Source organism: Neoarius graeffei, chromosome 21 (genome assembly GCF_027579695.1).
Source record: "Neoarius graeffei isolate fNeoGra1 chromosome 21, fNeoGra1.pri, whole genome shotgun sequence".
In the NCBI taxonomy this organism is placed as follows: Eukaryota; Metazoa; Chordata; class Actinopteri; order Siluriformes; family Ariidae; genus Neoarius; species Neoarius graeffei.
This window is the reverse complement of record NC_083589.1, coordinates 12,710,752-12,729,644: the sequence shown is the minus strand read 5'-3', so window position 1 is coordinate 12,729,644 and position 18,893 is coordinate 12,710,752. Positions and strand designations below refer to the sequence as shown.

The window sequence follows — 18,893 nt, the reverse complement described above, 5'->3', positions numbered from 1 at the left end:
TTACAAGCTAGAATTAAAATAGATTTTTTGAGGATTAGCACCATTTGATTTACACAACATGCCTACAGTTTTAAAGGTGCACATTGTTTTTTTTTTATTGTGACACAAACAATAATTAAGATTAAAAAAAAGCAGAACTCTGGCGTGTGCATAGGTATTCACCCCTTTTCGTATGAAACCCCTAAATAGGAGCTGCTCCAACCAATTCACTTCATAAGTCACATAATTAGTTAAGATCCATCTGTGTGCAAAGTGTCACATGATCTGTCACATGACATCTGTATAAATAAATCAACCTGTTCTGGAAGGACCCGGACTCTGCTACACTACTAAGCAACATGAGAACCAAGGAGCCTCCAAACAGGTCAGAGACAAAGTTGTGGAGAAGTATAGATCAGTGTTGGGTTATAAAAAAAATCCCAAACTTTGAATATCCCAGGGAGCTCCATTAAATCCATTATAGCAAAATGGAAAGAATATGACACCACTACAAACCTGACAAGAGAAGGCCGCCCACCAAAACTCACAGACCAGGCAAGGAGGGCATTAATCAGAGATGCAACAAAGACACCAAAGACAACACTGAAGAAGCTGCAAAGATCCACAGCGGAGATGGGAGGATCTGTCCATAGGACCACTTTAAGTCATGCACTCCACAGAGTGGGCGGGGCTTTATGGAAGAGTGGCCAGAAAAAAGCCATTGCTTAAAGAAAACACATTTGGAGTTTGCCCAACAGCATGTGGCAGACTCCCCAAACACATGGAAGAAGATTCTCTGGTCAAATGAGACTAAAATTGATCTTTTTGGCCATCAAGGGAAATGCCATGTGTGGCGCAAACCCAACACCCTGAGAACACCATCCCTACAGTGAAGCATGGTGGTGGCAGCATCATGCTGTGGGGATGTTTTTCATCTGCAAGGACAAGAAAGCTGGTCAGGACTGAAGGAAAGATGGATGGCCCTAAATACAGGGCAATTCTGGAGGAAAACCTGTTTGAGTTGGCCAGAGGTTTGAGACTGGGACGAAGGTTCACAGTCTAGCAGGACAATGACCCTAAACATACTGCAAAAGCTACACTGGAGTGGTTTAAAGAGAAACATTTAAATGTCTTGGAATGGCCGAGTCAAAGCCCAGACCTCAATCCAATTGAGAATGTGTGGCATAACTTGAAGATTGCTGGACACCAACACAACCCATCTAACTTGAAGGGAGTTGGAGCAGTTTTGCCTTGAGGAATGGGCAAAAATCCCAGTGACTAGATGTGCTAAGCTAATAGAGACACACCCCAAGAGACTTGCAGCTGTAATTGTAGCAAAAGGTGGCTCTACAAAGTATTGACTTTGGGGGGGGGGGGGGGGGGTGAATACCTATGCATACTACAGATTTCTGTTTTATTCATCTTAATTATTGTTTGTGTCACGATAAAAAAAAAAAAAAAGTGAACCTTTAAAGTGGTCGGCACGTTGTGAAAATCAAATGGTGCTAACCCTCCAAAAATCCATTTTAATTTCAGCTTGTAATGCGACAAAACAGGACAAACACCAAGGAGGATGAATACTTTTGCAAGGCACTGTAGTTAATAGAGTTGATTCAGTGATTCAACTAAGAGTCAACTCCAAAGCTTTAGAGTTGGTTCCACACACAGAAAATGATTCACACACAGCAAGTAAAATGATTGAGTGCTTCAGGAAGTGGTTTATTATTTTACCGTCATTTATTTAGCAAAATTAGGGCTTGAAATACAGATAAGCTATCAGCCTACAATCGCAAACAAGTGTGTGGAGCCAGGACAATAATAGTGCAAACCTGACTCCAGAAAAAGTGGGACACTGAAAAACACATTTATACAAATATAAATGCCCTATATTCAACTGAATACAATACAAAGACAAGATATTTAATGTTCAAACTTATAAACTTGATTTTATATTTACACGTTCCAAAAGAGTTGGGACAAGGGTGTGTTCACCACTGTGTTACTTTTACCAATACTCCGTTAGTGCTTAGGAACTGAGGACACTGATGTACCGTACACAGGACACACGAAAACTTTGACTACACACAGTACCTGGGAAGGCATTTTCATGAAGAGAGAGATAAATTCAGTAAAAACAGAGAGAACTGCTTTAAGGAGCCGTTAGAACGACAGTGACAGGGATAAAGCTTCTTTAAATGTTTCCTACAAATAAATATCAGCTTTATCACTGCCACGTCCTGATGATACTTGTACATGATTTAACTGTTTATATTCAAACTGCTAATCTCATTCTCATTATCTCTAGCCGCTTTATCCTGTTCTACAGGGTCGCAGGCAAGCTGGAGCCTATCCCAGCTGACTACGGGCGAAAGGCGGGGTACACCCTGGACAAGTCGCCAGGTCATCACAGGGCTGACACATAGACACAGACAACCATTCACACTCACATTCACACCTACGGGCAATTTAGAGTCACCAGTTAACCTAACCTGCATGTCTTTGGACTGTGGGGGAAACCGGAGCACCCGGAGGAAACCCACGCGGACACGGGGAGAACATGCAAACTCCACACAGAAAGGCCCTCGCCGGACCCGGGGCTCGAACCCAGGACCTTCTTGCTGTGAGGCGACAGCGCTAACCACTACACCACCGTGCCGCCCCAAACTGCTAATCATATACTTAAAAATTTATCAGCATTTAACATAAGATATTTATAGAAATGACCATGCGAGAGAAAAAATACTGTCATGCTCCGCCCCGGACATCCACTCCGGAGATTACGGATCTCTCACACCAGCGCCGATCAGGATCCGGGACGGGAATTCCATCTCACTTGTATTCACGTCCTAGTTTTCACTGCTGCTTATAAATACACCATTCTCAGGCTACATCCACACGACAACGAGATTTTTTTTTTTTTTAGCGGGTAAAAAAAATATCGCGTCCACATGGGCAATGGATCAGTAAAATATCAGGTACATATGGCAACGCAACGCTTGCTGAAAACGATGCAATACACATGCCACACCTCTACGTGCGCTGTAAGACGGTCCCATCGGAGACACCAGAACAATAGAAGTAGGACGCATGCGCATAAACCCCTTCTTCTACCCGGCGTGATGACTTGTTCTAGTCATGTGGTTGTGACGTCATCGTAAACAAATCCGTTCTACTCATCCAGACGACTTCGCAACGGCGTCATTGCCAGATTTTTCCACTCTGGAAACCGTTCTCAAAAAATATCGTTTTGGGGCACCCAAAATGCCGGTGCCGTGTGGACACCAGGCCGAAACGATAAAAATTTTTTATTGGATTCACTTGAATCCGTTGCCGTGTGGACAGGGCCTCAGACTCTGACTTTGCCAGAATATCTCGTTTGCTACTCTAGCCGTTTCTGTGCCTTTTTGCATCTCATGGTTTTTTGCTCTAGTTATTTTTCTGGTTCATGGGGTTTTTTTGTACTAAGGTTTTATTCTTGTTCATGTTTTTTTGCACTAGCGTTTTTGCCCTTGCCTGTCTCGTGTTTTTGTCAAGTTTTTTGTCTCTTTTTTTCCCCCCTGTACTATTTTTGCCATTTGTTTCTTGTCCTGTTTTGTTTACCTTTTTGCCATGCCCTTTTCCCCTGGATTAAATCACCTTATTTATTGGATAACTGTTTGTGTTCTGCTTTTGGATCCTATCTTACCACACCTCCACCACCCATGTTCTGGCCAACATGGATCCAGCGGAACTCATCTGTCTGAGAACGGCCATCCAGCAGCAAGGGACTCTCCTCAGGACCCATCAACAAGACCTCCAGCAGATCACCCAGAACCTCGCCACCCTGTCCAACTCACTCACTCAATCTCCTCACTACACAGATGCAGCGCTATCAAGCCGTGCCTACCCCTGCCCAGCCGTCTCCTACTTCAGCTCCTGCCACTGCTTTTCTCCGTGAGCTGAGACTCCCAGGTACTTGCAGATCGTTCCTATCTCAATGCTCATTGATCATGGAGCTGCAACCTCTGACGCCAATAAGGATGAACTGGTATCGCGGGAACTGCCGTCGGACCTCTCCAGTCTCATGGACCTTGCCAACCGTATCGACGCTCAGTTCCAGCAATTGAGGAGAGAGAAGACCCACCCCAGCTTCACCTCATCTCCACTTCCTGCCTCGTCCGTCGAACCCATGCAGGTAGACTGGGTACGGGTGTCAGCGGAGGAACGACAGCGCCGGCGGAGCACAGGGGCCTGTTTCTACTGTGGTCAGCGAGGACACATCTGCCAAGCCTGCCCACTAAAGGGAATCAGACCACCACTGAATCGAGGAGCCCTGGTGGGCAATGCTTGGAACCAGCCCCCCGCTGATCGACCGTTACTCCCGGTCATTGTCATCCAAGACAACCAGCATCACCATCTCCAGACCCTCGTTGACTCGGGGTGGATAGGAACCTGATCTGCTCCACCACTGCCAAGCGTCTGGGAATCCTGCTACTCGCCCTCGACGTCCCTCTCACAGTCCTGACACTCACTGGCACCGGCTTGACCACCATCACCTCATTAACAGACCGCAGTATGTGAGGCTCCGCAACTGTGTGTCTGATGTGGTAGTCTGCAGCACAGTGGCTCCACAGGGTACAGTGCTCTCTCCTTTCCTCTTTATACTTTACACATCTGACTTCAGCTACAACACGGACAGCTGCCACCTCCAGAAGTTCTCAGATGATACAGCCATCACTGGACATGTGTCAGAGGGGGGTGATCTGGAGTACAGAGAGGTCATCACTAACTTTGTCGCCTGGTGCGAACTGAACCACCTGCACATCAACGCCAGCAAGACAAAGGAGGTGGTGATCGATTTCAGAAGGACGGTTCCTCAAATTGCACCAGTGAGCATCCAGGGTTTGGACATTGAGACCGTGGAGGAGTACAAATACCTGGGTGTTCACCTCAACAACAAACTGGATTGGACTAACAACACAGATGTCCTGTACAAGAAGGGCCAAAGTCGTCTCCACCTCTTGAGAAGACTGAGGTCTTTTGGTGTGTGCAGGACACTGCTTAGGACTTTTTATGACTCTGTGGTAGCATCAGCGATTTTCTACGCTGTGGTCTGCTGGGGCTGTGGAAGTTCAGAGAGGGACAGGAAGAAAATAAACTGGTCAGAAGGGCTGGCCCAGTCTTGGACTGTCCTCTGGACCCCATTGAGGTGGTGGGTGAGAGGAGGATGTTAGCCAAGCTGACCTCAATCATAGATAACCCCTCTCACCCCCTACATGAGGCTGTGGGGGCTTTAAGCAGCTCGTTTAGTAGTAGACTGCTACACCCACAGTCTAAGAAGGAGAGGTACCGCAGGTCATTCATACCTACTGCTGTCAGACTGTATAACACCCACAACTTGTAACGTAGCACCAATAACCTGTTTGTCGTTATATTTGCACTACTTCACCACTACTACCTCTGCCATCTCTCATCGTAGGGCTGTGCAATATGGGAAAAAATGAATATCCCGATACATTTTCTCCATTTCACGATATATATCTCAATATATTTAAATCTCCTCTAAAGGACCCCATGAAATCTAACTCTTTACTGTTTTCACTACAATCCCTGCAGATTAAATAACATTCTTGATTAACTTTACAGGTGGTTTTCAACAACACATTTTAAATTTTCATGTTAGTGATTAATCACAATTGAATTGAAATAAGACTATTTTTATTCAACAAAGATGTGGCACAAACTGCAAAAACTGCAACAAAGGGGCAATACAATACAGAGCTGCTCAGAGCTCGAATCAATAAAGTGCAAGCTCAACACTGAGAAAGACATTTAGCCTAAATACGAAAGTGCTCATTCATTAAATTATTTAAAAAAATAGATCTCCAAGCTATTAACCTGACTACTGAGAACCACTGGAACATTCACGAGAGAGAGAGAGAGAGAGAGAGAGAGAGAGAGAGAGAGAGAGATCTGCAAAACATAATTTTTCTCTTTGCACACTTTTGAACTGAGTATTTTCTGGCTCTGCCTCTCAGGATGTGCATAATTCTGGTATTGCCTTCTCTGTAAAATGTCTGTGACCAGGCAACTCATATTTGGGATCGAGTGTGTTTAGTAATTTTTGGAAGCCTGGTTTTTCCACTATACTAACTGGGATCATGTCTTTGGCAATGACGTTAGTGATTGCATCCGTTATAGCTCTCCATCTCTGACTCGGTTTCTCATATGGGGTGGCTTTGGAGAACGAGGCCGCTATGGTCATTTGTTTAGCTCGTGGGAAAGTAGTTCGGAGTTTAGGAGACTCTTCATACTGTACCGGGTGAGTTTTCAGGTGATGGAACATATCTGTCGTGCTGCTGCCTTTCGTGATGACGTTTTTTTTTGCACACTTTACAAACTGGCATTTGCTGTTCCACGTCCTCCTCGCGATATCCAAAAAATGCCAGATGACTGACCCCTTACTAGTTCTTTTAGGAACCAATTCCTCTGCTTCCATTTTTAATTTGTCGCTGAAATTGACAGAGCTTACACGGTAGCCTGTGCAACACCAGCGAGTGCACGAACTGAGTCAGCGCTGTAAACCAGAACTAGGAAATCTTCCCGCCGGCAGTGTTGCCAGATACTGCTGACGTTTTCCGGCCCAAAATATGTTCAAAACCCGCCAAAACACACTTAAAACCGCCCAATCTGGCAACACAACCGAAACTTGGAAATATTCCCACAAGCTCCTTTCAGCACCGAGATGTCGCCCGGGATTGGTTGGCGAGTGCATGACGTTATTGTTTTCTTTACCCTTAGGCAGCCTCTCACGTTATTGCCTGAGAGACAGGGAGAAAAACAACGGAAAAGGTTTTAAACAAACGGAACAAACACGAAACAAACGCAAGTTGGAAGATGACCATAAAATACTTGATTAGTTACGATATAATAATTTTATGTATCTCTCACAGAATTTTCGGCGATATATCGAGTATATTCGAAATATCGCACAGCCTTCTCTCATCGATGCAATTATGTGCAATTAATATAGGCCCTAAACTATTTTTATGCATACTTATATATATAAATATTATTTATGTACATCTGTGTGTATATATACAGAGTCTACCTGTAATGTGCAATTTTTCCGAGCCTCTCAATAAGGCAATTTTTCTATACTTTTTCACGGTAGATAATGCAAATAGCCCTCTGTATTTAATCCTTCGTTTGTCTAATTTTTATTTCAGTTTTATTTGTTATCTGTTTGACATTTTTCTTGCTACTGTAACACGTGAATTTCCCCGATGTGAGATGAATAAAGTGAATCTAATCTAATCTAATCACCCACCTTACCGCCCCGCTCACCCTGAGGATCTCTGGCAACCACTCTGAAACCATCCAACTTCACGTCATGAACAACCCCCACGTACCAATCATCCTAGGATTACCCTGGTTAACGCAGCACAACCCCCACCTAAACTGAGCCCATAACACCATCCTAGGCTGGAGCCATTCCTGCCTAGCTTCCTGCCTGAACTCTGCTCTGCCTCCCGCCAAACCACCGCAGCCTTCAGCTGGCGAGTTTCCCGACCTCTCTCACGTGCCTCTGGAATACCTGGACTTAAGACTCCTCTTCAGCAAGACCCAAGCAGGGTCCCTCCCTCCTCACAGACCCCATGACTGCAGAATCGACCTCCTGCCCAGGACGGCGCCGCCCAAAGGGCGACGCTACTCTCTCTCTCCCGTCGAAAGGCAAGCTATGGAGAAGTACATCTCCAAGTCTCTGGCAGCTGGGATCATCCACCCTTCCTCCTCCCCAGCAGGGGTGGGATTCTTCTTTGTGGAGAAGGAGGACAAGTCACGCCACCCCTGCATTGACTATCGAGGTCTCAACGCCATCACGGTCAAGAACCGCTACCCACTACCGCTCATGACCACAGCCTTTGAACTACTCCAGGGAGCCAAGATATTTACTAAGTTGGACTCACGCAATGCCTACCATCTCGTCAGGATCAGGGAGGGGGACGAGTGGAAGACGGCCTTTAACACCACCACTGACCACTAGGAGTACCTCGTGGTCCCTTTCAGCCTGACCAACGCGCCTGCAGTCTTCCAGGCACTCGTCAACAATGTCCGAAGGGACTTTCTTAACATCTTTGTTTTCATATACCTGGATGACACCCTGATCTTCTCTCGCTCCCTGGAGGAACATCGGGGCCACATCCGGCAGGTCCTCCAGTACCTGCTAGAAAATAAGCTGTTTGTCAAGGCAGAAAAGAGCGAATTCCACCAAATCTCTCTCATTTCTAGGGTTCATCATCTCCCCTCTCAAGCTTGAAGCAGTCGCTGACTGGCCCACCCCATCCTCACGACGAGAGCTCCAGCATTTCCTGGGATTCACCAATTTCTACAGGCGCTTCATCCGCAACTTCAGCACGGTGGTCGGACCTCTCATTGCCTTGACCTCAATTAAGACCTTGTTCAAGTGGGGGGAGGAAGCAGAGAAAGCCTTCTCCATGCTCAAGCACAAGTTCACCACAGCACCCATTCTCACCATACCCGATCCAACCAAACAGTTCATCGTGGAGGTTGACATTTCCGAGTCCGGGGTCGGAGCCATTCTCTCCCAGAAGGACAACAATAACAAGGTCCACCCCTGCTCCTTCTCTCGCTGGCTGTCCCCTGCTGAACGAAATTATGACATCGGTGACAGAGAGCTGTTGGCCGTCAAGCTAGCCCTGGAGGAGTGGAGGCACTGGCTCGAGGGGTCGGATCTCCCCTTCCTTGTCTGGACCGACCACAAAAACCTGGGATACCTCAAGTCCGCCAAACGCCTTAACTCACGACAAGCCCGATGGTCTCTCTTCTTCTCCAAGTTCCGATTCACACTGTTCTACCGCCCAGGCTCCGAGAACAGCAAACCCGACGCCCTGTATTCTCTGCCCGCCAGGAGGAGTCTAGTATGCCCGAAACCATCCTCCCTCCATGCTGTCTAGTGGGGGCTGCCCTACTTGAGATAGAGACATTGGTACAGAAGGCCCTGGAGCAGGACCCCGGAGACGTTAATTTGAGCAACATACCACCTAACCATCTGTTTGTTCCCTGTTCTGTGCGAACCCAGGTGCTGCAGTGGGGTCATGGCTCCAAGTTGGCTTGTCACCCGGGAGCTGCTCGAACCCTGGCACTCATCCAACAGCACTTCTGGTAGCCATCCATCAAGGAAGACATCCAGGAGTTCATGGCAGCCTGCAACACGTGTGCCCAGAACAAGACAGCCAATCGACCTCCTGCTGGCCTGCAAAGACCCCTCCCAATTCTTCATCGACCCTGATCTCACATGGCTCTGGACTTCGTCACTGGACTCCCCAACTCAGGTGGCAACACATGCATCCTCAGTTATTGACCGTTTCTCCAAGACAGTCCATTTCATCCCTCTGCCCAAGCTTCCCACAGCTAAAGAAACCACTGTATTACTCATCCTTCACATTTTCCGCCTACATGGACTCCCCACTGATATCATCTCCGATCAGGGTCCTCAGTTCACTGCGCAGTTCTGGAGGGCCTTCTGCAAACTCACTGGGGCCTCCTGTAGTCTCTCCTCAGGGTTCTATCCCCAAACCAACAAGCCAGGCGGAACGGGTGAATCAAGATTTGGAGGTGGCACTCAGATGCATGGCGTCCAGGGATGCCAGTTCTTGGAGTAAGTACTTACCTTGGGTCGAGTACACTCAACGCTCTCCCTTCATCTGCCACAGGCCTCTCGCCCTTCCAGTGCTCCCTAGGTTACCAACCACCACTCTTCCCCAACCAAGAGGAGGAGGTCGCTGTACCCTCAGCCCAGACCTTCATACGCCGCTGCAGGAGGCAGGCCGACAAACGGCGCTCTAAGGCACCCACCTACCGGGTGGGGCAGCGAGTCATGCTCTCTCTGCTTCATCTCCAAACTAATGACATGCCCACTGATGTCATGGTTCACACTGGAAAAACCAGCTATACTTTTGTTCCAGCTGGGAACCAACTTTTCAGGTTCTGAACTAATTTATTTTTATTCAGAATGCTTGGAACGGTTCAGAATTTGGTGTGTGAATGTAAACAGAATGGGGTATCTGGTGCATTGTTTGTCAGTAGCAGGTTATGTTTCCTCCTTTACATGAGTCTGATCTGTGCATTACAGCTACACAAGACACAGGTTTAAAGCGCATAACATTCTCGGGTCATTCCGTGCCAACTCACCTAAGGGTCCCCACATCACCGTCTCAGATTTTGCTCAAAAAATTCTATAATCAAGAATCATATGTTTGTACCACACATGCAAAATATTAGCTCCCAATTCATTGTAGTTTTGGAACTACTGGCCTTTGAAATTTTGATGTCAAAATACCACATGACGAAATGGCTCTTTCCCCAACTTCAGAGACCCATAACTTTTTATTGCAGCTATCTAGACAGTTGTGTTTGCAGATTCTTACTGAATGATACCCACTCTTTTCAAATCTGTTGTCAGAAAGCCTCTGAAGGACATACGTTTTGCATAATGGGAAGCCAAAAATGACGTTTTGGCCAAAATCACATAAAATTCATTAAAACTCTAGGGGGCATAGTAGAAATATGAAGCTAGTTAGATTTTTTTCCTCACTACATAGTATTTGTAGGGTTGTTATCTGTTCACAGAAACATATTTTGCCATGAAATTTCAATTCCTGAATTTACAAAAAAAATTTTAACATCTTACGTCCTTTCCGAGGGGGCTAAAATAGGGCATTTTCGCCATCTTATTTGGTCATGTGGCTAGGGGTTTAGGATCTTCAAATTTTTTGTGAAGATGCTCTCATATAAGATGTAACTACTCCCTGATTTTTTTTAACAAACGCCCCTTGCTTCATATTTTAATAATTTTTTTTGTACATGGACAGTTTCATCATTTTTCACTTTTTTCCACATTCAGAACTCTGTAACTCTAAATTGGAAGATTCCTACTAGCAGCTATTTCAGATTTACATACACTGACACACAAATTTTCATATTTTAGTAGTTGTATGCCCAAGAAATTCATATTTTTCTTTCTATTGGGACCTAAAAACAGCTATTTGGCCAAAAATGACAAAAACGCTGGGCAGCTTTTAATAAACAAGGGAATAATAAAGGGGTGTTTTGCACACAAATTAAGGCTTATAAGAACCTAATCTAGGCATACACATTTCCTGAACAACTTTTTCTGTATTGTATATTATTTTTTGCAATTAGAAAATTTTAGGTATAATTGCAATTTTTGTTGAATATCCTTGGAAAATATAGAAAAATAACAAAATTCTGGAGTAGTATTTTTTATATACTTCAAGGTTGTGTAAGCACAAAACATTTAGCAATGAGGTTTTATTTACATATTAACACATTCAATGATCCATGATCATGATGTTGAAAAACATCACAAGATTTGTACATAATTTAAAGTCAAATATGGGCATCCGTGATAATGGGTAATTCATTCACAGGCAGTACAGTTTCATGTGATGTGCTAAGACACTCATAAACTGTCATCTAGTAGTACATAAGTTAAAACTTAAGTCTTTCACAAGTTTGAAGTCATCCTCTGTTAGTTGGTAATGGCGTCCCCCACTTTTTATGTTTGGGGCCTCTACCACACAAAGGACATGAAGCAAAGGCACCCAACATTCATCTTTCCTGCTTTGTGGTGGCCATGAGAATGTGTTGCCTCGTCCTTGTCTCATGAAATTGACATACACATCATTTTCTTCTTCATTTCTGGTGACAATATTTCCAATGTACCATTTTCTGTCATAAACACAGGCAATATATTTGCCTGGCTGGTACATATTTGGTGCAGATTGGGACATTTGGCTTGGGGCCTGTAACTGGGACTGTAAAACTGGTGTGGTTTCAGGTCCTATGTCCACTACCGATGATGGTACCACATCAGAAGAAACCCTTCTCATCTCCAGCTGAGTGGGTGCAATTGGGCAGAAGCTGTGATGAGATCTTGTTCCAGGATAGAAAAAGTCACCACATCTTTAATTCATGAGGAAAATAGCCCATTCCCTCCAGAACTTGAAAAATATCAAGTCAACATTTTTGTCATTTTTGGCCAAATAGCTGTTTTTAGGTCCCAATAGAAAGAAAAATATGAATTTCTTGGGCAGACTACTACTAAAATATGAAAATTTGTATGTCAGTGTATGTAAATCTGAAATAGCTGCTAGTAGGAATTTTCCAATTTAGAGTTACAGAGTTCTGAATGTGGAAAAAAGTGAAAAATGATGAAACTGTCCATGTACAAAAAAAATTATTAAAATATGAAGCAAGGGGCGTTTGTTAAAAAAAATCAGGGAGTAGTTACATCTTATATGAGAGCATCTTCACAAAAAACTAGAAGATCCTAAACCCCTAGCCACATTAACAAATAAGATGGCAAAAATGCCCTATTTTAGCCCCCTCGGAAAGGACGTAAGATGTTAAAAAATTTTTTAAAAATTCAGGAATATAATTTTCATCGCAAAATATGTTTCTGTGAACAGATAAAAACCCTACAATTACTATGTAATGAGGAAAAAAATCTAACTAGTTTCATATTTCTACTAGGCCCCTTTGAGTTTTAATGAATTTTAAGCTGATTTTGGCCAAAATGCCATTTTTGGCTTCCTATTATGCAAAAAGTATGTCCTTCAGAGGCTTTCTGGCAACAGATTTGAAAAGAGTGGGTATCATTCAGTAAGAATCTGCACACACAACTTTCTAGATAGCTGCAATAAAAAGTTATGGGTCTCTGAAGTTGGGGAAAGAGCCAATTTCGACATGTGGTGTTTTGACATCAATATTTCAAAGGCCTGTAGTTCCAAAACTACAACATAATTGGGGGCTAATATTTTGCATGTGTGGTACAAACATATGATTCTTGATTAGAGAATTTTTTGAGTAAAATCTGAGACGGTGATGTGGGGGAGTTCCTGAAATTTAGGTGAGTTGGCACGGAATGACCCAGAAGAAGAAGAAGAAACAACATCTACATGACCAGAGAAATGATTAGTTTTAAAAATGCATTATAAAACTATTTTGCTGAAACAAATTGACGACATTTTTGCATCCTTGGACCATTCATTTGTAACGATCAACACACCAGTGGGTCATCAGGACGCTCAGGACCCACACAGAGCGCTTCACCTCCATCACGGCCATGAGACAGGACTGGGACACACTGTTTCACTGCCTCTCTGAGTTCAACAGGCCTTTATTTATAGGTCTCTGTTAGACTGCGGTGAATAAACTGCTAATATAATCCTGAAGTAATACAGCAAATTATACAGTCAGTCTCACACACACAACTCCAGGAGACAATAACGGATTATAATAAAAAAGATGAAAAAGGGGTCACGTTTACAAAAAGAGATAAATTTTAAAAAAATAATAAGGTTTATTCTCTTTGTAAGGACCTTCCAATAACTTACTATCCAGCCACAATCATCTAAAATACCTACAACATAAACTCAGGAAATAAAGCAAAGACGTTATTTTTAACTCTGCCCTTTGCAAAGCATTTCTTTCATGAGGACCACAACACACACAAAATGTCAACCACGCCTGGAAAATCTGACATGTTGGGAACTCAGGGCAGTGTCCCTGTCTGCCAACAAAACGTTTCATTTCATTTCAGTGGCAAGGTCGAGCAAAACAAACAGTCAACAAAACAGCCACTCGACTCACTCACAAGGCTCTGGGAGAATTTCACTTCACTTTGCTCCACTGGACTTGTACATTCCTCTGAGTAACGTTTTATTTTTCAGGTGTCACTCACCCCGAGGACGGAGCCGCCAAGTGACTGACCACGTAATTACACCAACATTCTTTGTGCTGGTCAGATTAATGCTGCATTCAACTCATATCCCCAAATCAGGAAAGAAAACTTTCCGTCAGCTCGGAATTCTGACTTGGGAAGCAGGGCCGGTCTCCTCAGGCCTGAGCTCAGAGAGTGATGTCACACCAACACGGCGGCTCACAGCATCCGTAGTAAACATGGCAGCACTTATCCCTTTAAATGAGTTTTAGTGTTGATACACAAGTGTTAGCTTTAGAATCCAGACACATTCACTTCTTCCACCTCCAGCACTTACTCTACACTCCACTGTTCTGAGGAGCAACACACACACCACTCACTCTACACTCCACTGCTCTGAGGAGGAAAACACACACCGCTAACTCCACACTCCACTGCTCTGAGGAGGAAAACACACACAGGCCGTTCACTCCACACTCCACTGCTCTGAGGAGGAAAACACACACGCACCTCTCACTCTACACTCCACTGCTCTGAAGAGGAACACACACAGCACAGGTAGCAGGAGAGCACGTTGCTAATACAAGACAAACATGAAGGTGGCTGTGATTTTTTTTTCCTATTTCGTAGCTCGAAAATTATCCGAGTTCTGACTCACGCTTCTGGATTTCCGTTAAGTCTAAAATGCAGCATATTATTGCAACTTGTGGTGAAAATGAGAAACACAATAAGCATTAATATGTGTAACACTGGGGCAGGAATCATGCTGCCCCACCCTCAGAGGCAGAACACAGGACAGGTAACAATCTAAATTTCCACAAAGGCAGAGAGGGAGTGTGTACGGAAACACTTCTACTGTAAAATGGTGTAGTGGTGAACACACACACACCTAAAGATGTACAACACCCCATCCGAAAAAAGCTGCTGGACTGGAAACTGGAGATGATTGCTAACAGCAACTGTCTGCCTGCCTGCTCCCTCAGCTGCCTGTCTGTCTGTCTGCCTGCTCCCTCAGCTGCCTGCCTGCCTGCCTGTCTGTCTGTCTGCTCCCTCAGCTGCCTGCCTGCCTGCTCCCTCAGCTGCCTGCCTGCCTGCTCCCTCAGCTGCCTGCCTGCCTGTCTCCTCCCTCAGCTGCCTGCTCCCTCAGCTGTCTGCCTCCTCAGCTGCCTGCCTGCTCCCTCAGCTGCCCGCCTGCCTGCTCCCTCAGCTGCCCGTCTGCCTGCCTGCTCCCTCAGCTGCCTGCCTGCCTGCCTGCTCCCTCAGCTGCCTGCCTGCGTGCCTGCCTGCCTGCCCGCTCCCTCAGCTGGCTGCCTGCCTGCCCGCTCCCTCAGCTGGCTGCCTGCCTGCCTGCCCGCTCCCTCAGCTGGCTGCCTGCCTGCCTGCCCGCTCCCTCAGCTGGCTGCCTGCCTGCCTGCCCGCTCCCTCAGCTGGCTGCCTGCCTGCCTGCCCGCTCCCTCAGCTGGCTGCCTGCCTGCCTGCCCGCTCCCTCAGCTGGCTGCCTGCCTGCCTGCCCGCTCCCTCAGCTGGCTGCCTGCCTGCCTGCCCGCTCCCTCAGCTGGCTGCCTGCCTGCCTGCCCGCTCCCTCAGCTGGCTGCCTGCCTGCCTGCCCGCTCCCTCAGCTGGCTGCCTGCCTGCCTGCCCGCTCCCTCAGCTGGCTGCCTGCCTGCCTGCCCGCTCCCTCAGCTGGCTGCCTGCCTGCCTGCCCGCTCCCTCAGCTGGCTGCCTGCCTGCCTGCCCGCTCCCTCAGCTGGCTGCCTGCCTGCCTGCCCGCTCCCTCAGCTGGCTGCCTGCCTGCCTGCCCGCTCCCTCAGCTGGCTGCCTGCCTGCCTGCCCGCTCCCTCAGCTGGCTGCCTGCCTGCCTGCCCGCTCCCTCAGCTGGCTGCCTGCCTGCCTGCCCGCTCCCTCAGCTGGCTGCCTGCCTGCCTGCCCGCTCCCTCAGCTGGCTGCCTGCCTGCCTGCCCGCTCCCTCAGCTGGCTGCCTGCCTGCCTGCCCGCTCCCTCAGCTGGCTGCCTGCCTGCCTGCCCGCTCCCTCAGCTGGCTGCCTGCCTGCCTGCCCGCTCCCTCAGCTGGCTGCCTGCCTGCCTGCCCGCTCCCTCAGCTGGCTGCCTGCCTGCCTGCCCGCTCCCTCAGCTGGCTGCCTGCCTGCCTGCCCGCTCCCTCAGCTGGCTGCCTGCCTGCCTGCCCGCTCCCTCAGCTGGCTGCCTGCCTGCCTGCCCGCTCCCTCAGCTGGCTGCCTGCCTGCCTGCCCGCTCCCTCAGCTGGCTGCCTGCCTGCCTGCCCGCTCCCTCAGCTGGCTGCCTGCCTGCCTGCCCGCTCCCTCAGCTGGCTGCCTGCCTGCCTGCCCGCTCCCTCAGCTGGCTGCCTGCCTGCCTGCCCGCTCCCTCAGCTGGCTGCCTGCCTGCCTGCCCGCTCCCTCAGCTGGCTGCCTGCCTGCCTGCCCGCTCCCTCAGCTGGCTGCCTGCCTGCCTGCCCGCTCCCTCAGCTGGCTGCCTGCCTGCCTGCCCGCTCCCTCAGCTGGCTGCCTGCCTGCCTGCCCGCTCCCTCAGCTGGCTGCCTGCCTGCCTGCCCGCTCCCTCAGCTGGCTGCCTGCCTGCCTGCCCGCTCCCTCAGCTGGCTGCCTGCCTGCCTGCCCGCTCCCTCAGCTGGCTGCCTGCCTGCCTGCCCGCTCCCTCAGCTGGCTGCCTGCCTGCCTGCCCGCTCCCTCAGCTGGCTGCCTGCCTGCCTGCCCGCTCCCTCAGCTGGCTGCCTGCCTGCCTGCCCGCTCCCTCAGCTGGCTGCCTGCCTGCCTGCCCGCTCCCTCAGCTGGCTGCCTGCCTGCCTGCCCGCTCCCTCAGCTGGCTGCCTGCCTGCCTGCCCGCTCCCTCAGCTGGCTGCCTGCCTGCCTGCCCGCTCCCTCAGCTGGCTGCCTGCCTGCCTGCCCGCTCCCTCAGCTGGCTGCCTGCCTGCCTGCCCGCTCCCTCAGCTGGCTGCCTGCCTGCCTGCCCGCTCCCTCAGCTGGCTGCCTGCCTGCCTGCCCGCTCCCTCAGCTGGCTGCCTGCCTGCCTGCCCGCTCCCTCAGCTGGCTGCCTGCCTGCCTGCCCGCTCCCTCAGCTGGCTGCCTGCCTGCCTGCCCGCTCCCTCAGCTGGCTGCCTGCCTGCCTGCCCGCTCCCTCAGCTGGCTGCCTGCCTGCCTGCCCGCTCCCTCAGCTGGCTGCCTGCCTGCCTGCCCGCTCCCTCAGCTGGCTGCCTGCCTGCCTGCCCGCTCCCTCAGCTGGCTGCCTGCCTGCCTGCCCGCTCCCTCAGCTGGCTGCCTGCCTGCCTGCCCGCTCCCTCAGCTGGCTGCCTGCCTGCCTGCCCGCTCCCTCAGCTGGCTGCCTGCCTGCCTGCCCGCTCCCTCAGCTGGCTGCCTGCCTGCCTGCCCGCTCCCTCAGCTGGCTGCCTGCCTGCCTGCCCGCTCCCTCAGCTGGCTGCCTGCCTGCCTGCCCGCTCCCTCAGCTGGCTGCCTGCCTGCCTGCCCGCTCCCTCAGCTGGCTGCCTGCCTGCCTGCCCGCTCCCTCAGCTGGCTGCCTGCCTGCCTGCCCGCTCCCTCAGCTGGCTGCCTGCCTGCCTGCCCGCTCCCTCAGCTGGCTGCCTGCCTGCCTGCCCGCTCCCTCAGCTGGCTGCCTGCCTGCCTGCCCGCTCCCTCAGCTGGCTGCCTGCCTGCCTGCCCGCTCCCTCAGCTGGCTGCCTGCCTGCCTGCCCGCTCCCTCAGCTGGCTGCCTGCCTGCCTGCCCGCTCCCTCAGCTGGCTGCCTGCCTGCCTGCCCGCTCCCTCAGCTGGCTGCCTGCCTGCCTGCCCGCTCCCTCAGCTGGCTGCCTGCCTGCCTGCCCGCTCCCTCAGCTGGCTGCCTGCCTGCCTGCCCGCTCCCTCAGCTGGCTGCCTGCCTGCCTGCCCGCTCCCTCAGCTGGCTGCCTGCCTGCCTGCCCGCTCCCTCAGCTGGCTGCCTGCCTGCCTGCCCGCTCCCTCAGCTGGCTGCCTGCCTGCCTGCCCGCTCCCTCAGCTGGCTGCCTGCCTGCCTGCCCGCTCCCTCAGCTGGCTGCCTGCCTGCCTGCCCGCTCCCTCAGCTGGCTGCCTGCCTGCCTGCCCGCTCCCTCAGCTGGCTGCCTGCCTGCCTGCCCGCTCCCTCAGCTGGCTGCCTGCCTGCCTGCCTGCTCCCTCAGCTGGCTGCCTGCCTGCCTGCCTGCTCCCTCAGCTGGCTGCCTGCCTGCCTGCCTGCTCCCTCAGCTGGCTGCCTGCCTGCCTGCTCCCTCAGCTGCCTGCCTGCCTGCCTGCTCCCTCAGCTGCCTGCCTGCCTGCCTGCTCCCTCAGCTGCCTGCCTGCCTGCCTGCTCCCTCAGCTGCCTGCCTGCCTGCCTGCTCCCTCAGCTGCCTGCCTGCCTGCTCCCTCAGCTGCCTGCCTGCCTGCTCCCTCAGCTGCCTGCCTGCCTGCCTGCCTGCTCCCTCAGCTGCCTGCCTGCCTGCCTGCCTGCTCCTTCAGCTGGCTGCCTGCCTGCCTGCTCCCTCAGCTGGCTGACTGCCTGCCTGCCTGCTCCCTCAGCTGGCTGACTGCCTGCCTGCCTGCTCCCTCAGCTGGCTGCCTGCCTGCCTTCTGCCTGCCTGCCTGCTCCCTCAGCTAGCTGCCTGCCTGCCTGCTCCCTCAGCTGGCTGCCTGCCTGCCTGCTCCCTCAGCTGGCTGCCTGTCTGTCTTTCTGTCTGCCTGCTCCCTCAGCTGGCTGCCTGTCTGTCTTTCTGTCTGCCTGCTCCTTCAGCTGGCTGCCTGTCTGCCTGCTCCCTCAGCTGGCTGCCTGTCTGCCTGCTCCCTCAGCTGGCTGCCTGTCTATCTTTCTGTCTGCCTGTCTGTCTGTCTGTCTGCCTGCCCCCTCAGCTGCCTGCCTGCCCCCTCAGCTGCCTGCCTGCCTGCCCCCTCAGCTGCCTGTCTGCCTGCATGCTCCCTCAGCTGCCTGTCTGCCTGCATGCTCCCTCAGCTGCCTGTCTGCCTGCATGCTCCCTCAGCTGCCTGTTCCAGGCTTTACTCTAAGCGCCTACTGAGGTGTGCTGTGATTCTCCTCCTTCACACTGATGAGGTGATGAGTGTCTCTCCTGAAGGCTCCAGTGCTGGGGAGTTCCTGCTCATGAAGCCCCTCACTCAGCTAGCATGCTAACTAGCACC

The 18,893-nt window shown here is 50.6% G+C and overlaps 1 protein-coding gene across 9 annotated transcripts in view; it reads right to left on the bottom strand.

Moving 5' to 3' along the window:
- Nucleotides 1-18,893, bottom strand: part of LOC132870245 (protein PHTF2-like) — a 116,945-nt gene that overhangs the window by 97,808 nt on the left and 244 nt on the right. The window lies entirely within an intron of this gene.